The sequence below is a fragment of the Salmo salar genome, chromosome 15 (genome assembly GCF_965601325.2).
Source record: "Salmo salar chromosome 15, fSalSal1, whole genome shotgun sequence".
NCBI classification, from domain to species: domain Eukaryota; kingdom Metazoa; phylum Chordata; class Actinopteri; order Salmoniformes; family Salmonidae; genus Salmo; species Salmo salar.
The window spans coordinates 57,160,878-57,186,575 of NC_138305.1; the positions used below are offsets into that span (position 1 = coordinate 57,160,878).

A 25,698-nucleotide genomic window follows, 5' to 3' on the forward strand; every position below is an offset into this window, starting at 1 on the left:
ATGTTTTATTATATTGTTTCTATAAAAAAGAAACGCACACCTATAAAGGTGAGGTGCTGGCTAGCGGAGTAGAAAACTAGAAAATAAGGGAAAGCCGCACACTAAGAGCTCAGATGCAAAAATGTAATAACCTAATAACCAACGTTTCGACAGCAAAGCTGTCTTCATCAGGGTATCCGCTCGAAACGTTGGTTATTAGGTTATTACATTTTTGCATCTGAGCTCTTAGAGTGTGCGGCTTTCCCTTATTTTCTTATTATATTGTTTCACCTTCTAGCTATGGATTGTATAGACTGTCAAATCACAGGAGGATGCGGAGGAGAGAACAGAGCAAATGGAATGGCATCAAACACCTGGAAACCATGTGTTTGATGTATTTGATACCATTCGACTAATTCCGTTCCAGGCATTACCACGAGCCCGTTCTCTCCAATTAAAGTGCCACCAACTTCCTGTGTGTCAAATATGTGATGTAGGTTAGACCTTGGTTACTGTTGCTATGTGTAGTATATTCATCTTTATGGTTGATTCAGTGTATGGAAGTACGTGGCAAAGGTGAGAAATGACTGTGGCTGACTCTGCACTTTAAGTAAGGGGAAGTGCTGAAAAAGGGCTATAGTTTCTTGATGGTGGTGTACAGACAGTTCTCTCTGTTGGACTTTGGAGGTTGCAGACCGTATACATTTTTTTTAAAGTGAGAACTCAGCCGCTTTGTCGGCGTTGGAATGTATGCTGTGCTCTCAGCGGAGGTCAAAGTATCAGTGTCTCAGCAGTTGACGTGTACACACACACTATTGGATCTAGAATAATCCTGGCAGCGCTACTGCATGGAAGTGACAGGAAACTCAGGGGGACAGTCTTTCACCTCTTTCTCTCGCTCTCTCGCTCTCCTGTCACTCTCTCTCTCCCAACTCTCTCCCCCTTTTTTTCAGCTCAGTGCAGTGCAGGGTAACACTGTTCAATTTCATGCTCCCGTGACCCTATCACCACACAAGGTATCATACTGGCACACACTATGTCAGGTTGGTTATGGAGATAAAAAAAAGTATTTAAATCACTTTCATGTAGTAGTAGTGGGCTTGGGTTTGGAGATACATATTCCATATGTGAGATATTTCAGTATGGAAAACATAAGTCTGAAATAGTTTTGATTAAATGGAATGACTGCACAACCCTATTGGGCCACATATGAAAATAAAACTATGTCAACCAATGGAGGATAAATCTGCCTCTTAGCTTGATTCATAGGCCATCTGCCAGCCGTCGACTGACTGAAATTGCCTGCAGCGGCATCGTAAATGCACGATTGATACGCTGTATAGAAATTGGTCATGGTCGCTTATGAAAAGTATAAACACAGAGACAGTTGACAGCTATTTTATACACAAAGCTTCCGCCATTGAAGCTTCTTTTGATGTATGGTAGATCCGTGATAGGAATACAATAAAGGGGCAGTGCAGTTAAAAACGTGATTTTCCTTTACCACTAGAACATTGTTGGGCGTCCCTTTTAGCATATGCATCAGATGCATATCAACCCGCAAGGTGCGCAAACATAAGCACCGGCACTTGATAAATATACTAAACAGAAATATAAACGCAACATGTAAAGCGTTGGTCCCATGTTTCATGAGGTGAAATAAAAGATCCCAGTAATGTTCCATATGCACAAAAACCTTATTTCACCTTGTGCTGGGGACAATAAAAGGCCACTCTAAAATGTAATATTTTGTCACAAAACACAATGTCACAGATGTCTCAAGTTTTGAGGGAGTGGGCAATTTGCATGCTGACTGCATGAATGTCCACCAGTGCTGTTTCCTGAAAATTGAAAGTTAATTTCTCAACCATAAGTCGCCTCCAACGTTGTTTTAGAAAATGTGTCAGTACGTCCAACTGGCCTCACAACCGCAGACCATGTGTAATCTGGCTTCTTCACCTGCGTGATCGTCTGAGGTGGGGAGGGGGTGCTGAGGAGTATTTCTGTCTGTAATAAAGCCCTTTTGTGGGGTAAAAAATCATTCTGATTGGCTGGGCCTGGCTCCCCAGTGGGTGAGCCTGGCTCCCAAGTGGGTATGCTCTCTAAGGCCCACCCATGGCTGCGCCCCTGCCCAGTCATGTGAAATCCATAAATTAGGGCCCAATTTATTTATTTATGTTGACGGATTTCCTTATATGAACTGTAAACTCAGTAAAATCTTTGAAATTGTTGCATGTTGCGTTAATTTTTTTGTTCAGTGTAATTCATAAACTATTGTAAAGGATTAATTGCATGAAGAAATATTTGTGGAAATATGTAAATAAAAAAAAAAGGTAATTTTTTTAGATAGAGTCAAGAATATATTTGTATGATTCTTAAAAGTCCTAGAAAAATGTAGGCCTATAGCCTATTTCTGTTTCCCTTACAATAAAAACTTTACAGTTTGCTGATTTGATTAGTAAAACAGTTATAGTAATTAAAAGTTCAGTTAGAGCTCCTTTTGACAAAGTAGAAACTAAAAAGATAATAATAAGCCAGGTGCGCAAGGGAAAGTATTTGCTGCATTCCTAAAAAAAAAAGCACAAGTGAATGAACAATTGTGAAGGATGAATTGCATAAAGAAATATTTGTAGAAATAGATTTATGACAATATATAAAAACAGTCATTTGTTGATTGTATCAGACACTGTATTGTGCCCGAGCAAGCCCCACAAACAAATCGGTTGCACTGCACACAGTTTCCATGGGCCTTGTTTCGTTTGCACCTGCCGACTTAACATTGTGTCTTCTTTTTCCCAAGTGGGAGCTGTGGTGCTTGGGGAAGAGGGAGAGCAGGTCTCATTTGGCTCTGTTCTGTTTTTTTCTGCGGTGAGGGTCAGGCATCAGAGGCAGAGGCTCGAAGTCAACATCAGAATCAGATGAAGACTTCATCAGCAATGTAGATTTCAAGCTCAATATCTGATCCTCCGTCTGACTCCTACTCATCTAAATTCTGCATTATTTGCAGTGCTGTCAGTGCATCCATTTGTTTGTTTTGGCTTGCCATTGTGACCTATACACGTTGTATGTTGTACTTATAGTCTGATTTGAATCTCTGAGTGGAGATTATATAGACTACCATTTCTAGCCTTTCATAATAAAATAATTAGGCCGCCCATAACGCCAACAATTCTTCATCATCATTACACTATTGTTCTAAATTCAATCATCCTCTTCACCCTCATCATTCAGATCACCCTCTTTAACCTCCTCATCATTCAGTTCATTGAAGTCACATGCACCATTATCAGTTTCTATCTGGCTTCTATCGCCCATTCATCCATTCACGACAAAATAGCATATTTTAATTTTAATTTTTGTTTTGTTAACAGTTTTTGCTTACTAACTAGAGCAATGCTGCCGTGCAAGTGGTCATGTGCTGAATGCATGGACAGCTTGGATATTCTTAGAAAAAGTGAAATTTGGAAGTAGAGCTCCACCTCTTGAATTTTGAGTTATTTGACAAAGGTAAGTGTCATAGAAACTGCAGAATATGTTCTTTCTGGTACTATATAGAAATCACGCACTTCACCCTCCTTATCATTCAGTTAGGCTTCATTTAAATTTCAGTTGTGAAGGTGCACAATTATTGCCCATTCATCCATTTGTCATTCATTCAGTGAGGAGAGAGAGACGCATTAGCGCCTGGCTGGGTACCAATGTCCTACTGCGCATTGTCTTGGCGGGTTAAGTTAGGAAGAGGTGTGAGAAAAAAACTGGTAAAAGGCTCTAAATATTGTGATTCGTGATTTCAAAATTCTGACAAATGAGTCATGTAAATACAAACATTTGGGAAAAGTCAGGGAAGGATGACATAATTTTTTTTGGGGGGGGGGGATTTTGTTTACATACAAAATCCAACGTCTTTGACCGTTGACCTCTGGCAGTTCTATTGTTAAAAAAAGAATATATATCCACATTATGAGGTCAAAATAACACTGAAATTGTGAAAATTATGATAATGCACTTTTTGTGTAAGAGCTGTTTAAAAAAAATGCCTGGAAATTCAGCCTGCTCAGGTTGGAGTTTTTGGCCTACATGCCATCACAATCGGATTATTCTGACCAATGACCAGTCATCTTTTATTTGCATATATACCCTCATACTTTGAAGGGGTAAGTGGGGTAGGCTCTAGAATCGAGACAATCCTATCTGCCAATCAGGGCTGTGTATGTAAATATATTTTAATATGTAAATGTACATAGACACGCCCACAGGATCAGACTGAGCATTTCAATGGCAAAAGGATGCCCAGAGAAATAAATTAATAAAATATAGTTATTTTCATGAAATAAAAACACAGTGATGATTTAAAAATAAAATTCAAAAGAATGCATGGGGTCTATAGAACTAGAACCACTAAAGCAGTCATTTTTACTACTCACAATTCTAAAAAATTGTATTACACATTTCTTAAGTCATGCCCCCCTCTGCTCTTGACTTTTTCTAAATAAGTCTATACAGTGCCCCCGGAAAGTATTCAGACACCTTGACTTTTTCCACATTTTGTTACGTTACAGCCTTATTCTAAAATTGATTAAAACATTTTTTTCCCCCTCATCAATCTAATCACAATACCCCATTATGACAAAGCAGAAAGCATTTATTTTTTGTTTCTGAAAAAAAAAATAAGAAAACTGAAATATCACATTAACATAAGTATTCAGACCCTTTACTCAGTACTTTGTTGATGCACCTTTGGCAGGGATTACAACCTCAAGTCTTCTTGGGTATGATGCGACAAGCTTGGCACACCTGTATTTGGGGAGTTTCTCCCATTCTTCTCTGCAGATCCTCTCAAGCTGTGTCAGGTTGGATGGGGAGCATCGCTGCACAGCTAGTTTCTGGTCTCTCCAGAAATGTTCCATCGGGTTCAATTTCGAGCTCTGGCTGGGCCACTCAAGGACATTCAGAGACTTTTCCCAAAGCTACTCCTGCGTTGACTTGGCTGTGTGCTTAGGGTCGTTGTCTTATTGGAAGGGGAACCTTCGCCCCAGTCTGAGGTCCTGAGTGCTCTGGAGCAGGTTTTCATCAAGGATCTCTCTGTACTTTGCTCCATTCATCTTTGCCTCGATCCTGACTAGTCTACCAGTCCTGCCGTTGAAAAACATCCCCACAGCATGATGCTGCCACCACCGTGGTTCACCGTAGGAATGGTGCCAGGTGTCCTCCAGACGTGAATCTTGGTTTCATCAGACCAGATAATCTTTTTTCTCATGGTCTGAGAGCCCTTTAGGTGCCTTTTGGCAAACTCCAAAGGGGCTGTCATGTGCCTTTTACTGAGTAGTGTCTTCTGTTCGGCCACTTTAATTTAAAGGCCTGATTGGTGGAGTGCTGCAGAGATGGTTGTCCTTCTGGAAGGTTCTCCTATCTCCACAGAGGAACTCTGGAGCTCTGTCAGAGTGACTATCGGGTTTTTGGTCACCTCCCTGACCAAGGCCCTTCTCTTCCAATTGCTCAGTTTGGCCTGCCAGCTCAAGGAAGAGTCTTGGGGGTTCCAAACTACTTCCATTTAAGAATTATGGAGACCACTGTGTTCTTGGGAACTTCAATGCTGCAGACATTTTTGGGTACCCTTTCCCAGATCTGTGCCTTGACACAATCCTGTTTCGGAGCTCTACGGACAATTCCTTTAACCTCATGGCTTGGTTTTTGCTCTGACATGCAATGTCAACCGTGGGACCTTATATAGACAGGTGTGTGCCTTTCCAAATCATGTCCAATCAATTGAATTTACCAGTTGTAGAAACATCTGAAGGATGATCAATGGAAACAGGATGCACCTGAGCTCAATTTCGAGTCTCATAGCAAAGGGTCTGAATACTTATGTAAATAAGGTATTTCTGTTTTTCATTATTAATACAGTTGAAAAATATATATATAATGTTTTCACTTTGACTTTACAGGGTATTGTGTGTAGATTGATTAGGAACATAAAAAAAATCTATTTTAGAATAAGGCTGCAATGTAACAACATTTGGAAAAAGGGAAGGGGTCTGAATACTTTCCAAATGCCCTGTATAACACACCAACAAACAGAACTGGAGTTATTATAACCAGATTTAGGAAGGCATGTCATTTTTTTGTAATAGTTTTCCCCCGTTGCCCCTCCTCCAAACAGTATGACCTGTTGAAAATGCAGTGCCCAGCTGATAATGACCCTGACAATTGCCTCGAAACTGAACCTAAACTCTACCGAAACTAATTTTACACATATAACAACAGATGAAATACATTAAGTAAAGTATGACGGGGAGAAAGGGGGAGAATGGGTGAGTTGATGATGAAGGGGAAGCGGATGATGCATAATTATGTAATCACCAATTGTGAATGAAGAACATGGACGACCATTCTATTGTATTGATCCATTCTAATTAGAACCTTAATATGGTATATTAGTCCACCGGATCAAAGCAGTCTTATCAGTCTAATCTGGCCTACTTGGAGTTGGCTACACAGTGAGAGTGTGCGTAATTGAACATGCTAAATGGCTTTCAATATCTGGGAAAATATCCACATTGGGCAGCAGGCGCCAGTGTCGGAGAATGTGGTGATGAGGCTTATGGATCCTTATGTTGGCAAGGGGAACAATGTCACCATGGACAATTTTTTCACTGTCATTGGTGAACAAGTTGCTTGCAAAGAAAACAAGTCTGGCCTACACCATGAACAAAGTGATATGGGATCAACCTCTGCGCAAATAAGACATCTGCACATCCGTTGTGGAACAACAGTGTGGAAGAATGACAAGACAACAGACATGATAAAGAGAAAACCGGAGACTATTACCCACTACAACCAAACAAAGTTATGTCAAAATCCTACCGCTGTCAGGAAACCTTTGGGGCGGCAGGTAGCCTAGTGGTTAGGCCGTTGGACCGGTAAACGAAAGGTTGCTAGATTGAATCCCCGAGCTGACAAGGTAAACATCTGTCGCTCTGCCCCTGAACAAGGCACTTAACCCACTGTTCATAAGCCGTCATTGTAAATAAAAATGTGTTCTTAGCTTAGCTTACTTAAATAAAATTAAATACAAAAAAATTGTGTCAAGCATGTGAAAGTTACAAAAATTGTGTTAACTGTCAGGAAAAGGGATAAGAGCTCAATTAAATGAATCTAATGCCATTGCGTGAAGATGTACACAAGCTGACAATAATTGAGTATTTATGACTGCTGTCATATCTACATATCTAGTCGGAAGTTTACATACACCTTAGCCAAATACATTTAAACTCAGTTTTTCACAATTCCTGACATTTAATCCTAGTAAAAATTCAGTTAGGATCACCACTTTATTTTAAGAATGTGAAATGTCAGAATAATAGTAGAAAGAATGATTTATTTCAGCTTTTATTTCTTTCATCACATTCCCAGTGGGTCAGAAGTTTACATACACTCAATAAGTATTTGGTAGCATTGCCTTTAAATTGTTTAACTTGGGACAAATGTTTTGGGTAGCCTTCCACAAGCTTCCCACAATAAGTTGGGTGAATTTTGGCCCATTCCTCCTGACAGAGCTGGTGTAACTGAGTCAGGTTTGTAGGCCTCCTTGCTCTCACACGCTTTTTCAGTTCTGCCCACAATACCTTGACTCTGTTGTCCTTAAGCCATTTTGCCACAACTTTGGAAGTATGCTTGGGGTCATTGTCCATTTGGAAGACCCATTTGCGACCAAGCTTTAACTTCCTGACTGATGTCTTGAGATGTTGCTTCAATATATCCACATAATATTCTTTCCTCGTAATGCCATCTATTCTGTGAAGTGCACCAGTCCCTCCTGCAGCAAAGCACCCCCACAAAATGATGCTACCACCCCGTGCTTCACAGTTGGGCTGGTGTTCTTCGGCTTGAAAGCCTCCCCCTTTTTCCTCCAAACATAACGATGGTCATTACGGCCAAACAGTTCTATTTTTGGCCAAACAGTTCTATTTTTGCCAAACAGATCAGAGGACATTTCTCCAAAAAGTATGATCTTTGCACCCATGTGCAGTTACAAACCGTAGTCTGTTTTTTTTAATGGCGGTTTTGGAGCAATGGCTTCTTCCTTGCTGAGCGGCCTTTCAGGTTATGTTGATATAGGACTCATTTTACTGTGGATATAGATACTTTTGTACCTGTTTCCTCCAGCATCTTCACAAGGTCCTTTGCTGTTGTTTTGGGATTGATTTGCACTTTTCGTACCAAAGTACGTTCATCTCTAGGAGACAGAACGCGTCTCCTTTCTGAGCGGTATGACGGCTGCGTGGTCCCATGGTGTTTATACTTGTGTGCTATTGTTTGTACACATGAACGTGGTATTTTCAGGTGTTTGGAAATTGCTCCAAAGGATGAACCAGACTTGTGGAGGTCTACAATTCTTTTCTGAGGTCTTGGCTGATTTCTTTAGATTTTCCCATGATGTCAAGCAAAGAGGCGCTGAGTTTGAAGGTAGGTCTTGAAATACATCCACAGGTAAACCTCCAATTGACTCAAATTATGTCAATTAGCCTATCAGAAGCTTCTAAAGCCATGACATCATTTTCTGGAATTTTCCAAGCTGTTTAAAGGCACAGTCAACTTAGTGTATGTAAACTTCTTACCCACTGGAATTGTGATACTGTGAATTAGAAGTGAAATAATCTGTCTGTAAACAATTGTTGGAAAAATTACTTGTGTCATGCACAAAGTAGATGTCCTAACCGACTTGCCAAAACTATAGTTTTTTGACAAGAAATGTGTGGAGTGGTTGAAAAGCGAGTTTTAATGACTCCAACCTAAGTGGATGTAAACTTCTGACTTCAACTGTACATTCATTATAATACCTTTATTTATTTTGTGCCGAGTTTCACTATTTATCAAGGCCACTTGGCCACTTGGCGTAGATAATTGATATTTTCCTCATTTGATCGTTCTTTTGACCGTGTGTCTTGGTGCTTTCTGTTTCATAGTTGTAACAAAGGCACTCCACAAATAAAATTGATTGAACAGTTTAATTCTGGCATTTATTTTTTATTTATTTTTCATATAGTAACATAAACCAATGAAAATGCTTTTGTGTTATTTGAAATGAAATTCAAATCTTATTCAAATTTTACCCAAGGCCTTCATCAACAAAACCAAATGATTATTTTTGCAAAAGCATATATGAATTACACTGTTAGAATGTAGAAGTCAGAATTACTGCTCTTTAGCATGAAGGGGTGTCCATCAAGGCCCAGCAGTTCTCGTGTTAAGTCCCTGAAAATATAGCCTCTCATGACAAGTATTAGGGTGATTACTTCCCCAAATTAAACTTTCAGACCCAAACAAACTAGTGAGAAGTTAAATTCATCTCAACATAAAGCAACAGATTGAGCAGGAGGACACAGATTCCTGTAACTTGGTAATGTGAATTTGCTGGATAAAATAGCTGTGTCCAGTGATGGGGAGGTATAGGGGAAAACACTAACGAAAAATAGGAAATAATGCTTTTCCATTCGACATACCTTGTTTTGTATGTTTTCAAACTTGACTGGTTTGATTTTGTTTGACTTGAAAAAGAAAAAGAGAGCCTCACTCTCTAGGAGCTCAGATGCAATAACGTTTCGACAGACAAGCTGTCTTCATCAGGGTATAATGACAAACACTGCGGGTCACTAATTGATATACTTTGAAAGGACACACACAGGTGTCTGTAAACATGGCCCGGGTGTGGCTTGATTTCATTGGTTGATTTACAGATATAAATATAACATATACAAAAGAATGAATGGATAACATACGATCATAGATACAATTTGGTTACATAAGCCAACACACATTTACAATGGATAGCAAATACACAATAATCAGAAGAATGGCTTCAGATCAAAGGCTACGTTGAGACCGAAGGGAGCAAGAGTCTTTAAATTAAAGATCCATGCGGCCTCTCGTTTAGACAATAAATTGTCAAGGTTTTGTTGGACTCCCTGCACAATATTCAGAGATGATTTGCAATGTGACAAGCAAATATCTTCACTATGTGAAGAAAGTAGAGCCAACCCTTATACTGAACACTTCAATACACACACGTATTCATGTGCACACTCGCACACAAGGGCACGGACGCACGCACACACACACACACACTTTAGATATATTTGTCCAAATGACTTCTGAGGTAAAACTACAAAGGATACATGTTAGGTCTACAGCCAGTTATTGTGAAGAAAAGGTTAGATGTCACAACAGAAAGAAGGCAGCAGCGAGATAATCTCGTTCCCAGACGGTAGTGTCAGCCCAAATGCGTAAAGAGTCTGGTGGACCAACACGTTAAACTTGATCTTTGCATCGCAGTGCTAGAGGCGTCACTACAGACCCGGGTTCAATCCCAGGCTGGGTCGCAGCCGGCCGCGACCGGGAGACCTATGAGGCGGCGCACTATTGGCCCTGAGTCTTCTGGTTTAGGGGAGGGTTTGGTCGGCCGGGGTGTCCTTGTCCCTTCTCACTCTAGCGACTTCTTGTGGTTGGCCGGGCACATGCACGCTGACTTCTGTCGCCAGCTGTACAGTGTTTCCTCCGACACATTGGTGCGGCTGGCTTCCTGGTTAAGTGAGCAGTGTGTCAAGAAGCAGTGGCAGGGTTGTCCAGGGTTGTGTTTCAGAGGACGTGTGGCTCTCGACCTTCGCCTCTCCCGAGTCCGTACGGGAGTTGCAGCGATGGGACAAGACTGTAACTACCAATTGCAGAGAAAAAGTGGGTAAAAAGTACAAAAATAAAAAAACTTTGTCTTTGTTAGCCTATACAGAGTGAGAAAGACCGGGAGAAACTCCCGGCGCATAGGCATTGGCTTAATCCGCTTAATCTAACTACCAACCAATCATGTTCTCCCACAACAACGTCCCCCTAACCCTCCCCACGCCTCGCAGTTGTGTGATTTGCTCAAATGAAATGATGACAAATACTTCTCAGTACGTCACTCCAATAGAATTCTATGGTCACTCCCATTAATGCCAACTTTGAATCGTTGGTATCCTAGCTCTGCTTTATATGTGCTGTGCGCAATAGCTTGGGGACAAGATTAGTGGCGAGGCAACAGTGCTTGCTGATGAGGTTCTTCTAATTCTAAAGAAAACAGTTCCACGGTTACTGTAACAATCAAAACTATCATCATCATTGTCATCATCATATTTACTATCATCACCATCATCACCAACATCCCCATCGCTCATCAGATAGCAGCAACATCAGCGCAGTAGAATTCTTAACGGCCCCCCCTCTATCTAGTCTAATACAGACAGTTTTTCCTTAGATTTGATTTAGCAGACTCTTGTGGATACAGTGTACTTTCCCTTTGCCCCAGTCTGCAGACAGACACACTTTGCCTAGCTGGATACAGACACAGTTTTGTGTTCCCTGCCATGCAGCTCACTCAACAAAAAACAATTGAATGTCCCACTGTCTGGAGGAGAAGGATCAGAGGACAGCAGAACTAGCGCCATCAAAGTCATTTCAAAGAAATTACTTTTTCAAAGTAGTACAACAAAACTGCTGAAGGACTTTTGACCCTTCTCCTTTGTTGTTGTACACTTTTCCTGTCTTTATTCTCTATGCTGATTGTTTGTCATATGTTTTATTTATCACAATCCCCTGCAAGCGCAACACTCCACTGAATTAATGATGTCCTTAATTGGTGCCATACACAACTATATTGAGTAAAAAATATCTTAAATGCACAATATATCTCTACAGGGACAAAGTGTCCTCCTAGGAACATTATGTTATAACTAAAGAGATAATACAAAAAAAAGCATTTAGATTAAAGGGAGCAATTTCCATCCACATCGGCCCTAGCTGTCCCGGAGCATTAGCGAGCTGAATGGTTATTTAGTTATTTAATGTGTTCAACACTTAAACACAGTATGTCCCAACTTTGGGATTCCCAGTGCTCACTGTTCACTATGTGCTTATACATGGAGAGTTGTATATCTATTTAAAGATGCACTCTGGGAGCTTAAGCACAACAAATTCATAACATATTGCATGAATTGGATGACGTACGACATACTTGGATGATGTAGTACAACAACAACAAAAAACAGGGACCCGTTTTGACTCATGAGCACCACTTTCAAAATTACTGGATGAAATTATACAAAAGTTTGAGAGTGCATCTTTAAATTCATTGTTTTCTTTACCAACATAGGCCATCGACTATGGTAATGAATTTGTATCTGTAAACTGTATTGGAATATCAAACATGCATGGCAATGAAGCTGTGAATGGGAGTGATTGGTATAGCATTGCCAGCATGTCAGTAGATCATGCTCTTAGAACCAATTTTGCTGAAAATGTTTTCACAGTGACTTCAGAGCTTGTGATGAAAACTACAGTACCAGTCAAAAGTTTGGACACACTTACTCATTCAAGGATTTTTCTTCATTTTTACTATTTTCAACATTGTATAATAATAGTGAAGACATCAAAACTATGAAATAACACATATGGAATCATGTAGTAAGCAAAAAATGTAAAACAAATCAAAATAGATTTTAGATTTTAGATTCTTCAAAGTATCCACCCTTTGCCTTGATGACAGCTTTGCACACTCTTGGCATTCTCTCAATCAGTTTCACCTGGAATATTTTCCAACAGTCTTGAAGGAGTTCCCAAATATGCTGAGCACTTGTTGGCTGCTTTTCCTTCACTCTGCTGTCCAACTCATCCCAAACCATCTCAATTGGGTTGAGGTCGGGTGATTGTGAAGGCCAGGTCATCTGATGCAGAACTCCATCACTCTCCTTCTTGGTCAAATAGCTCTTACACAGGATGGAGGTGTGTTTTGGGTCATTTTCCTGTTGAAAAACAAATCATAGTCCCACTAAGCACTAACCAGATGGGATGGCGTATCGCTGCAGAATGCTGTGGTAGCCATGCTGGTTAAGTGTGCCTTGAATTCTAAATAATTCACAGACAGTGTCACCAGCAAAGCACCCCCAAACCATCACACCTTCTCATGCTTCACGGTGGGAATTACACACACAGAGATAATCCATTCCCCTACTCTGCGTCTCACAAAGAAGGTTAGAACTAAAAATCTCAAATTTGGACCAAAGGACAGATTTCCACCGGTCTAATGTCTATTGCTTGTGTTTCTTGGCCCAAGCAAGTCTCTCCTTATTGGTGTCCTTTAGTACTGGTTTCTTTGCAGCAATTTGACCATGAAGGCCTGATTCACGCAGTCTCCTCTGAACAGTTGGTGTGGAGATGGGTCTGTTACTTGAACTCTGTGAAGCATTTATTTGGGCTGCAATTTCTGAGGCTGGTAACTCTAATGAGCTTATCCTCTGCAACTGAGGTAACTCTGGGTCTTCCTTTCCTGTGGTGGTCCGAATGAGAGCCAGTTTCATCATAGCGCTTGATGGTTTTTACAACTGTACTTGAAGAGGTCCCGTGTGGCTCAGTTGGTAGAGCATGGTGTTTGCAACACCAGGGTTGTGGGTTCGATTCCCACGGGGGACCAGTATGGGGGAAAAAATGTATGAAATGTATGCATTCACTACTGTAAGTCGCTCTGGATAAGAGCGTCTGCTAAATGACTAAAATGCAAATGTAACAAAGTTCTTGAAACATTCCGTATTGACTGACTTTCATGTCTTAAAGTAATGATGGACTGTCATTTGTCTTTGCTTATTTGAGCTGTTCTTTCCATAATATTTTACCAAATAGTGCTATCTTCTGTATACAATCCCTACCTTGTCACAACACAACGGATTGGTTCAAACGCATTAAGAAGAAAGAAATTCAACAAATTAACTTTTATCAAGGCGCAGCTGTTAATTGAAATGCATTCCAGGTGTCTACCTCATGAAGCTGGTTGAGAGAATGCCAAGGGTAGGCCAAGGGTGTGCAAAGCTGTCATCAAGGCAAAGGATGACTACTTTGAAGAATCTCAAATATAAAATATATTTTGAATTGTTTAACACTTTTTTGGTTACTACATGATTCGGTTAGGTTCTAATTATTAGATTAGGAACTCGACGGACACACTGTGAAAGCTTATTCCAAGTTTATTCTTCCCAAAGAATCAAACAGCTGAATCAACAGACATACTCACACAAGCACTGATATTTAACCCTTTCTCCTATGCTGAGTCTCCTCCTACACATCTGAACAACCAATGCATCTCTGTTGCTAGACAGAACCTTAGTGATATTTGTTCTTCCTCACTTCATCTGACCTGACCTCTACCCCAAAGTGCTCCTCCCCAACTCACGGCTGACATGGTGACTGGTACCAGACTGTGTCTCTTCTCCTCCCAGAGGATCCTTCCCATAGGATCCCTGATGGCTAACAACAAGATATCCTGACATAATGTAAACATTTTACATTACCCTCTCTCCCTCAGTGACATGAATAAGTATATATCATATTCTCAGAACCCAACATCGCTAAACATTGTATCTTTATGGTTAGGCAGGAAACTAAGTGATACAGGCCATACACTTTTCTTTCTCCCTTAACATGACCTGCCACAACCCCCTTCATCACTAATCCATGGCTCTCTCCCCTTATCAACACCTGCCACATGTGATCACTTTCCCCACACTCAGTACATTCCAAGCTTAATTGCACCCACCATATTTTTTTAACTAGGCAAGTCAGTTAAGAACAAATTCTTATTTTCAATGACGGCCTAGGAACAGTGGGTTAACTGCCTTGTTCAGGGGCAGAACGACAGACTTTTACCTTGTCAGCTCAGGGATTCGATCTTGCAACCATCAGGTCTCTATTATAACTAATGATTAATAACATTTAAACTTCAGAAATCCAAACCCATCAATTCCATATGTGTTATTTCATAGTTTTGATGTCTTCACTATTGTTCTACAATGTAAAACCCTTGAATGAGTAGGTGTGTCCAAACTTTTGACCGGTACTGTACACTGGACACAAACTGAGAATCTCCTACAGATGCCGTATCTGAATTTGATCATCCTGTTACTGCAGGAATTTTGCAAACCTAGTTTCTTCGATATTTAAAAAGGGTTCTAAAGTTTGTAATTTCCACTTTGAAATTGATCAAGCACTACAAAACATTTCCATGAATTATAATCCCCATAGCAATTCACATTTCCGGTTGCTGCAGGATTCATTTCCTTCCTGTGTGAAACTCAAATTATGACTCGGATTGTGTATAGTATGGTAGGTTATGATTGAGCTACTCGAAAGGGTTGAGTCTCCCTACTCTGCTATGGCAGAATGAGATGACTGATTGAGACAGTGGAAGGCCGTAGAAATCAGCTGTGTGACCCTGCTGGTCTGTTACTGTCATTACGTCTCATTGTGCCACTCTTATAAATATCACACACACACACTGTGTGATTACCGTGGCACAGGAGGTTCATAATTATATCACTATAGCTGCAATTATGTACCCCATCGTTGTTGTTCTGCACTAAACGGTTGCATGCTCACACACACATTCATACACACATGCACACACACACACACACAGGATAAGTGTAGGTGGATGCGGCTGAGGTTGTTATTATGTGTTGACAAACTAAACAGCGAGAATAAGTCTCTGAGTAATTATGATGTTAACTGTATTTTAATGCATGTTGTTTAGCATGCTGTGGTTGTTTGTAGTAGAGAGTCACTGTAAACTGCTTATTCTTATCACTGCTTTCCTTCCTTCCTACCGTTGTAATTGAACTGCTGTCTGGCTGACCCGGCTCTTTGATTAATCGTGACTTTTACAGAGTTAATTGAGGGAGGGAGGGACAGGGGCCATTACTTAGGAGGTGTCAAGGTGGGAGGATGGAGGTGGTTGGGGGGGGGGGGGTATACGGCACTGCATCTCAGTGTTAGAGATGCAGATGCAGCGTCACTACAGACCCTGATTAGATTCCAAGCTGTATCACAACCGGCCGTGATTGGGAGTCCCATAGGGCGGAGCACAATTGGCCCAGCGTCGTCCAAGTTAGGGTTTGGACGGGGTAGACCAGAATTGTAAATAAGAATTTGTTCTTAACTGACTTGCGTAGTTAAAGGTTACTTCATAAAGCTGAAATCGGAAGTTTACGTTGGAGTCATTAAAATTCGTTTTTCAACCACTCCACAAATTTTGGTTAGGACAAGGCCTACCTTCAAGGCCTACCTTCAAACTCAGTGCCTCTTTGCTTGACATCATGGGAAAATCAGCCAAGACCTTAGAAAAAAATTGTAGACCTCCACAAGTCTGGTTCATCCTTGGGAGCAATTTCCAAACACCTGAAGGTACCACATTCATCTTTACAAACAATAGTACGCAAGTATAAACACCATGGGACCACGCAGCCGTCATACCGCTCAGGAAGGAGACGCGTTCTGTCTCATAGAGATGAACGTACTTTGGTGCGAAAAGTGCAAATCAATCCCAGAACAACAGCAAAGAACCTTGTGAAGATGCTGGAGGAAATAGGTACAAAGGTATCTATATCCACAGTAAGATGAGTCCTATATCGACATAACCTGAAAGGCCGCTCAGCAAGGAAGAAGCCACTGCTCCAAAACCGCCATAAAAAAGCCAGATTGCAACTGCACACGGGGACAAAGATCGTACTTTTTGGAGAAATGTCCTCTGGTCTGATGAAACAAAAATAGAACTGTTTGGCCATAATGACCATTGTTATGTTTGGAGGAAAAAGGGGAGGCTTGCAAGCCGAAGAACACCATCCCAACCGTGAAGCATGGGGGTGGCAGCATCATGTTGTGGGGTGCTTTGCTGCAGGAGGGACTGGTGCACTTCACAAAATAGATGGCATGAGGTAGGAAAATGATGTGGATATATTGAAGCAACATCTCAAGACATCAGTCAGGAAGTTAAAGCTTGGTCGCAAATGGGTCTTCCAAATGGACAATGACCCCAAGCATACTTCCAAAGTGGCAAAATGGCTTAAGGACAACAGAGTCAAGGTATTGTGGGCAGGACTGAAAAAGCGTGTGAGAGCAAGTAGGCCTAAAAACCTGACTTAGTTACACCAGTTCTGTCTGGAGGAATGTGCCAAAATTCACCCAACTTATTGTGGGAAGCTTGTGGAAGGCTAACCAAAACGTTTGACCCAAGTTAAACAATTTAAAGGCAATGCTACCAAATACTTATTGAGTGTATGTAAACTTCGCAAATGGGTCTTCAAAATGGACAATGACCCCAAGCATACTTCCAAAGTTGTGTAAAAATGACTTAATGACAACAAAGTCAAGGTATTGTCGCCATCACAAAGCCCTGACCTCAATCCCATAGAAAATTTAGTTTAAAAAAAAATACATCTAACTAGGATGTTTGGTGCAGTATTTCTCAATGTAAAAATCTGCAAGAAAACGAGTCGTCTGCCGTTCAATGACAACAAAGACTTTACTGAAGAATCCCTACTGTTGACCAATCACTGACAAAGGGGCATAGACTTCGGCTACCAACTTTGGATATTGACTTCGGCTTTCCTCAAGAAAACACTTTGTGTGCCCGAACAACCCCACATTTTTTTTTTCTGAAGTCCAAGATTAACAAAAACATCACAAAATGTCATAATATATGCACAAAGTCTTCCCAACTGTTTCGGCTGGGAACCATGCGGACACCTTCATGGAGAAATGATGTGAGTCACTCTCACAGGGCACGAGTCTGGGTTTCTCTCCATCTCTCTCTCTATCTGTTTATTTGTTTCTATTTCTTTCCTTTGATTTCTCATGTCCCTCCACCCCCACAATCATTCTTTCTCTCATTTCCGCTCTAGTCTATGTCTCTTTTTCTCTCTTGCTCTCCCTCTTTCCATCTGCCCTCACTCTTTCTTTATTTTAACCTCACTATCTCTCTCTCCCCCTCTCTCAGACACCTACAGAAAGAGAGAAAGATGGAGAGATAGGAAAAAGAGAGAAGGAAAGAGAAAACGAAAGAAAGAACCAAATACCATCCCTAACCTCTCAAATGAGTACCTAGTTATCGCCCGTGTCCCACAATGGCTTTCTCTCACTCTGCCTCACACCCATGTTTGATTCTGTCACCAATGGCACTCGACAGCTGCTGTTCCTCAGGAGGTGACATACTGTACGTTCAACAGCCAGCCACCCAGGAGAGAGAAATCTAGGGGATTCTTACTAAATAACTCCCTCTTTGATTTACACATTTACAAACACTGCTTTAATCATATAATTTATCTTAGTGGCAGACATATTATTATCAGACGTGTTGCATCGTCGTTCAGTGTCTCCCCATCTTGCTTTGCCATTTAAGAAATGTCATCATCTAGATTTAACAGAGCGTCGGCCCAATAGTGATGTCATGTAGCGCAATGCTATTGAGACGGTATGCATGAGATTTGACAAGCTGTTGACAACAGCAAGTTGCGCTATTCCTAGTCTCTGTCGGCTACTGTTGCCGTAGCGAAGTCAGTTTGAGTGTCAAAGTAGCTAGTAGAGACGGGACAAGCTGTTTGACTGTGTGAGTCTCTGTGAAAGTTAGCTGATAATAATAATTATAACAACACATGCGAGTGTTTGTATTTCCTCAATCTCTCTCCCTGCTAATCGTCCCCAGCAGGACCTGTAGCCCAATAACAAAGACCTTCTGTTTCCCTCTCTTCTACTCCTCTGTTAATTTTTCTTTTCTTTCAGAAAAACAAGAGCCCCTTGTTTTTCTGACCTCTTCTTCCGTTTCGCGCACAAGGGGCCCTTAACGGGTGACTTTTTGGCGACCCCTCAGAGGCGTTGGAAGCAGACGCGGGTCACAGATTGTAATATCAAACAAGGCCGCTCTGCTCCGCCTGGCTCGACTCTGTGGCTCTAGATCTGCCCATGAAAGCACAAACACATTCTGACTAAAATGCTTTTATATTCACCTCGCTTGCATTAAAATGGATTTAATTCAGGCCCTTGTTCAGGAAGGGGACTGGTTGGTTTATCTATTCAGGCTGTATTACAAAACAAACACTTCACCTTTGTATTTATACCTCAGACTTCTGCAACGTCTGGCATAACGAGGAAGGAAAAGAGGCTCTTTGATATTTCTGTTTCAATTCTACTCCTGAGTGGAGAGGGTTTGTTCTGCAGGAGGTCTCAACCTCCGCCATGTTCAAACTGTCTCAAGTGCTTGGCTACACCCTAAATGACACCCTATTCCCTATATATTGCATTACTGTAGCCCAATAAGGTGCCTTGGTACTATTTGGGACACAGCCTGGTCTAGATAAGATGTTAGCGTTACATTGTGGAGAGAACATCTTCATTTCATATGGCTGGGTATTAAAGGTCCAACGCAGACGTTTTTATCACAATATCAAATAATTTCTGGGTAACATTTAAGTGCCTTACCCTGATTGTTTTTAATTAACAACTGTCTGGGAGTGGTCTGAATGGGGAGGGGAAAACTGAAAACTAGCTGTTATTGGCAGAAGGGTTTGGAACTCTCTCTCTCTCTCTTGGCCTGCCTGGTGATATCACCATATCAGGCAGTCTCTTCAAACAGTTCTTACACTAAAAAGAGCATAATCATAATTTTCACAATTTCACAGTATTATTAAAATCACGTTTTTGTCTGCACTGAGCCTTTAAGGCATAGACGGTGAGCAAGCGAAGCTTATAATGTTTGAGGAGAGGCAGGTAGACTGGTCTAGGTTAATAATAACATGGTGGATGGAAGAGGAGCCACGGCTGCAGACAGACAGACAGACAGACAGACAGACAGACAGACAGACAGACAGACAGACAGACAGACAGACAGACAGACAGACAGACAGACAGACAGACAGACAGACAGACAGGGAGACAGGGAGACAGGGAGACAGGGAGACAGGGAGACAGGGAGACAGGGAGACAGGGAGACAGGGAGACAGTGACATTGTTTTAAGTGATTAATGATGTATAGTAACGTAGAATATTCGTATGCATGTTTTATTTTCCTTGATCATTAGTTTTAAGAGTTTGTACAGAAAAATCAGTTGTTTCAACAGTATTTTATATGCATGTATATAACAACATGTTTGATGTTTTATGTGCAAGGTGTATAGACTACACATACTATGACACAGAAGAGACATACACATTTCATTGACTTTCACTGAATTCAATTTTGTTTCCTTTAAATGAAATCCGATTTAATTCCATTCAAATTCAAGAATTTAATTGGAATTTATGAGACATTCTCAATTAAATTCTGAATTGAGCCCAACCCTGCCCTTAGGTTAAAAAGCACTACGGCCCCTCGATGTCATGTTTTTAATTTACTCACCAAAAATAAATAATTTGATCATTATCTCCTCTGCACTCAAATTAAAGAATTACCGCACACTGTGGTTAAAAGGAACCTGTGCTTTCACCTCCTTAGCTGACTCTAAGCCCAAACACTGTACAAATACATGCACGGATGTAATTCTCAGGAAACTCATAACATCATAGGGAGTAAAATATCACACCGCGCAGTGAAATTTGGCTAATGTGAAGTCGCCGATGCAACTCTGTGGTTTCGACTCTCATCTCAAATCCAACTTCTCCATCCTCCTACTCTCTGCTCTGTCTCTTACCCCTTCGCTCTGTCTCCATCCCTCTTTTGTTGCTCTCTTTGTTCTACCTCTCTCCCTCTTACTCTTTTCCCCACTCTCTCTAATGCTCTCTCTAACACCCCTCTTCCGATCGCTTCCCCATTCTCTCTGTCTCTCCATCTCTCCTTACCCTGTAAAAATGCAGTGAGTGATTCATTGGGGTGTAAAGTACAATTGCCGGCATGGGATTTCAAAGCAGAAAATAGAGTGAGAGTTGGGCAGATGAGATCAACTGAGTAAAGACTTGGGCAGATGAGTCCAAGCGACTAAACTCATTTCTCTGCAGGGTCATGGAGTTGTGAGAGGGCTTGTTTAGTGAAAAACTCGCCTTCCCGCATCTTTGGAGAAAAATGTATATTAGCTATGCTCAAGGCCCTGTGTGTGTGTGCGCGGGCCTGCGTGCGTGTGCGTGCCCGTGTGATCAGTTCATGGGACTACAGCTCTGTGTCATCCAGTTGCACCTTTCTTTTGTTGATGTTTTTCCTCTCAGTACTACATATTCAAGTGTAACTGACCGTGTTTGAGCTACTTTGCAGATATGAAACAAACAGACAATCATAATATCCATCAAAAATATAAAATTCCCAGTTTAGGCCACAAAATCAACTTGATAAGAGGTTTTAAAAATAGGTTCTATTTGACTCAAAATTCCATGACATACATTAAGGCGTTTTTGGCAAAAATAGATGGATGCAGTTCAATGCATGATTAATATAATTCACCAATACATTTCCTGGCAGTCCAAAAAATATTGCTATCGGGCTGTAAATCACAGCTGGCCTGGTACATTGTCTGCTGCCTCCACCCATTCGGGATGCACTGTTTCAGTTTCAATGATTCAATATTTTGGACAAAAACAGACAAATGTAACTAAGGTTAGAATGTCAATACAATCAAACTAGCCAGGGCAATGATCAAAAGTCAGTCATAACATGGCTAATAGGCTAGCACATCTATTTATGTAGCTATTTATTTAGCGTGCTAAAAACACGGAGCCTAACGGTAGCTAGCTAGCTAAGTTGCTGCTGGAAGGATGTCATGTCATTGGAAGAGTGAGTGACCAACTTTTTCCCTTCAACGTTTTTCGGTGGCTACAGCTAGAGATGCAGGTGTCATTTGGTTAGCTAGCAAGAAATGTGAATCAATTTGCTAGCTAGCTAGCTATGCTGAACTTGAACGACTGTTATCCAATTAGCATATCTCTTGCGTTCGTAAATTCACTCTAGCCATCTTTTTCGATTTCAGAGCACTCTCATAAGAGTGTGCCAGAGCGCACAATAACTGATGAATTTACGAACGCGCAACACCCGCTGAATATGACCGTGTCAGTAAACGTCAGCGAAAAAGTAGTTAAATTGTTGCCAGCAGCATAGTTACAGTCGCCAACTCTCTAAATAACATGTAAACAGCCTAACCAGCTCTACTAGGGTGAGTAAAATGGTCAGAGTAAGGTGTTCTCATTTGTGTCTGGAAGTTGCTAGCAAGCTAGCCAACATTAGCCAGTTAGCTTGGGTGCCTGACTGACTGCCATTGTGAGGAACGCTCGGATCAACCCTACTCGGCCAGAGCATCCAGTGTCAATAGTGCAGTGTGCGCTCTGAAAGCTCGGAGAGTGAAATGCTCTGAATTTATGAACAGACAATCTGACAACACTCTGAATTTACGAACGACCCAGATCGCACTCGGACACACTGGAGGCAATTTACGAACGCACCTTTAGAGGTCAATCAAATGTATTTGGTATCAATCAAATGGTTGGGCAGGCAAGTTCCCATTTTCAAAACGTGGGTTGGGACAATCATGCATTGGCAGGCAAGCTGTAGAAGGACGAGCAGGCTACTATTTCCCATCGTTTATCAGTGCAATTTTGACGGCCAACTAGCTGAACAATTTTGAGAGGGTTTTTTGTTCATCTCGCTCTGGCTAGCGTTAGTTGTTGATCCTGTTGTTGTTGATGTGCATACCTTAGGTAGAGATAGCCTACCTTTTCATGTTTGTTTGTTTGATCATTAGTACTGTAAAGTTCCCAAATGTAAGAGGACTCTCGTGGAATTTACATATTTTCAGAAATCCATTCAGGTGTATTTTGTGGCTTTTGGTGAATTTGTTCTAATTATCTAAAGTCACATTGTTGCTACTGCCTGTAAACACACAGTCAAAGTGAATGATGGCAGGCCTATGTGGCAAATGGATTATTTGCATAAAGGCCTACTGTAACTCTGATTGGCTATGGAGAACCTTTCTGCGTAGAGGGGACAGGGTTTTATAAGGTTTTATTTACTGCAGTGTCTATTAATTGTCCAAACGCACAGCCACATTCCCACTCTATATTGCTATAGAATTTTCACAAATGCCTTACTCTACATCATTCCTAAACATTCTATGCATTTCTAAAAATGTGAAAATGACCATATGTAAGTGCTCGATTGTCAGAAAATGTAAAAAAAAAAATGTTTTTCGGGTTAGGGTTGTTGCTAAAACTCTGTCAATTCCACTTTAATTATTAAATCACTGTTTTATTACCCATTTGTTCGGATTGTTTTTACACAAACTTATATACACTAAAATAAGCATATATTAACTCAAAAATAAATAGTTTAGAACCATTGATTGCGTATTCAGCCTCACAGCCTCACAGATCCCAAGGCTCTCTTCCTCTTCTTCTTCTACAGAGAAACCAACCAACCGATATATTAAACATTAATCATGTTTACAGCCCAACGGATGCATATAGAAGCTATTCCCTCAGACCTTTGGTGTTACAGAATCAGGATGAGGCAGAGAAGGATATCTAGAGAGTGAGACAGAGCGAGAGAGAGAGAGGAAGACCTCCTGTAATGAGTATGTTTTAACCTTTTACTGCAGTGAGCTAAATCAGGGTCACACAAAGTGTTTCTTGGTAGTCTTAAACAAATCTACATTGAAACAAAAGTATACACTTCACTCACATGGTTATAGGCATAAAAAAGACTCCTGTACCATGTCAGATATAGAGTTGCAATGTATTCAGTCTTGAGTTTGCATCCCAATATTACACTTTATATACATCACAGAAGACTGAAAAATATTTTTTTAAACATTTGACATTGAAACACCGGATTTTCAGCATCTAAAAAATAATAATGTTTAGGGGATGCTGAAGAGTTATTTCTGTCTGTAATAAAGCCCTTTTTTAGGGAAAAACTCATTCTGATTGGCTGGGGCTGGCTCCCCAATGGGTGGCCCTATACTCTCCCATGGCTGTGCCCCTGCCCAGTCATTTGAAATCCATAAATTAGGGCCTAAGGAATTTATTTCAATTGACTGATTTCCTTCTATGAACTGTTAATCTGTAAAAAAAAAAAATGTAATTGTTGAATGGTGCGTTTATACTTGTATTCATTATAGCTTATACAATGTACAGTCAGGCATTCCGTATTATTCTGTATGTAAATCCGACACACTCCATTTAGTATGATATGTTACGTTTCTTATGGTTACATAGGACAGATTTTTACTTGAGGTAAAAATCTAAGGTTGCAAGTTCGAATTTCATCACGGACAACTTTAGCATTTTAGCAACTTTTCAACTACTTACTACTTTTTAGAATATAATAAAACTGCCCCCTACTGCTGGTCAGGTGTATTATTTGAAGGATCGGTATGATGTGCACTTAATAGATTGTTTTAATGTGAAATTAATATGGTTGATTTTTAAGGTTAGGGGAGAAGTGCAGTGAAGGGTGCCACTTTTTAGCATGTCAATATAAATGCATGTATTTATGGTTGTTTGTAATTTTGTCTTGCCTTTTAATCATTATATGTGTTATTGTTTTTACCATCGAGGACCACTTTGGGAAACAAGCGTTTTAATGAATACTTTCAAGTGATATCCTCTGGGTCCACCTTGTACATTTTGTTGTATATGTCTGTTACTCAAAATAAATTAAATCAAATTGTCCATCCAGGATGGACATTTTTCTTTGGCATCACCTTCCATTAAAAGGATACATTCTCACATCATACACATTTCAACCAGTCAGTCCATCATGCATACACCAAAAACATAGAGGACATTAATACATTCACTCGCAACCAATCGCTGTCCCAACTGCACTGGATAGATAAGTACATATACTGATACAATGTACTTTGCATTTAGTAGTCCAACAGCACAAGGAACGAATGAATGTTTGAACACGTTCTTCTTGGCCGTGGGCATTCTGAAGCGCCGGCCAGAGGGAAGCCTCTCCAACTGAGGGTGTAGAGGGTGGGAGGGGTCACCAACGACAGCCAGTGCCTTCTTTTTGGTTGCCTTGTGGAACAGACTGCTCAACTGTGTCTGTGGTCGACCAATTACTTTGCTGGCTGTGTTTACCATTCTGGTCAATTTGCTTTTGCTCCTCTCGCTCAGATTACCACACCAGACTGTCATATTGAATCTGAGGATGCTCTCCACCAAGCTGTTGTACACCCTCTCCAGAACATCCTGGCTGACCCCAAACCCCTTCAATTTTCTGATTAAAAACAGCATTCTCTGTAAAACTCAGCTTGTTATCAATTTGTGTCCCTAGGTATTTGAAACACTCAACCACATCCACTGGTTGGTCATTCAGAGAAAGTGGTTGGGACATTGGCAAGTTTTTGCCATTGATGACCAGCTCCTTTGTTTTTTCCACATTGATGTGGAGGGCACTTGAAGGTGCTTGGTCTGTTTAAAATAGTTGTCCCCATCTGATGAGTCCTACCAGAGCCAGGTCATCTGTGTACTTGAAAAGGCTCACATTGTTTCCTTGGATCTTCATCTCATTAGTGTAGATAGAGAACAACAACGGGGAAAGGACACACCCCTGGGACGCCCCTGTGTTCAGGGTCAGTTCATCAGAGAGGGCCCCATTCATGAGGACCCTCTGTAGGCGGTCAGTTAAAAGGTCCTTGATTGCATGGCTGTGTGCTTGATTTTATACACCTGTCAGCAAAGGGTGTGGCTGAAATAGCAAAATAAAGTCATTTGAAGGTGTGTCCACATACTTTTGTATATATAGTGTATCTTGACTCAACCTGGTCTCAGAGAATTTTGTTATATTCTGTATGTAATTCCGAGACACTCAATTTTAGATCATTTTCAACTACTTAGCATGTTAGCTAACACTTCCCCTAACCTTAACCCTTTTAGCTAACCCTTCCC

At 40.8% G+C, this 25,698-nt stretch overlaps 1 protein-coding gene across 1 annotated transcript in view; it reads left to right on the top strand.

Annotated features, from left to right (window-relative positions):
- Positions 1 to 25,698, top strand: part of LOC106571582 (MAM domain-containing glycosylphosphatidylinositol anchor protein 2) — a 416,194-nt gene that overhangs the window by 78,112 nt on the left and 312,384 nt on the right. The gene's annotated exons all lie outside the window — the stretch shown is intronic.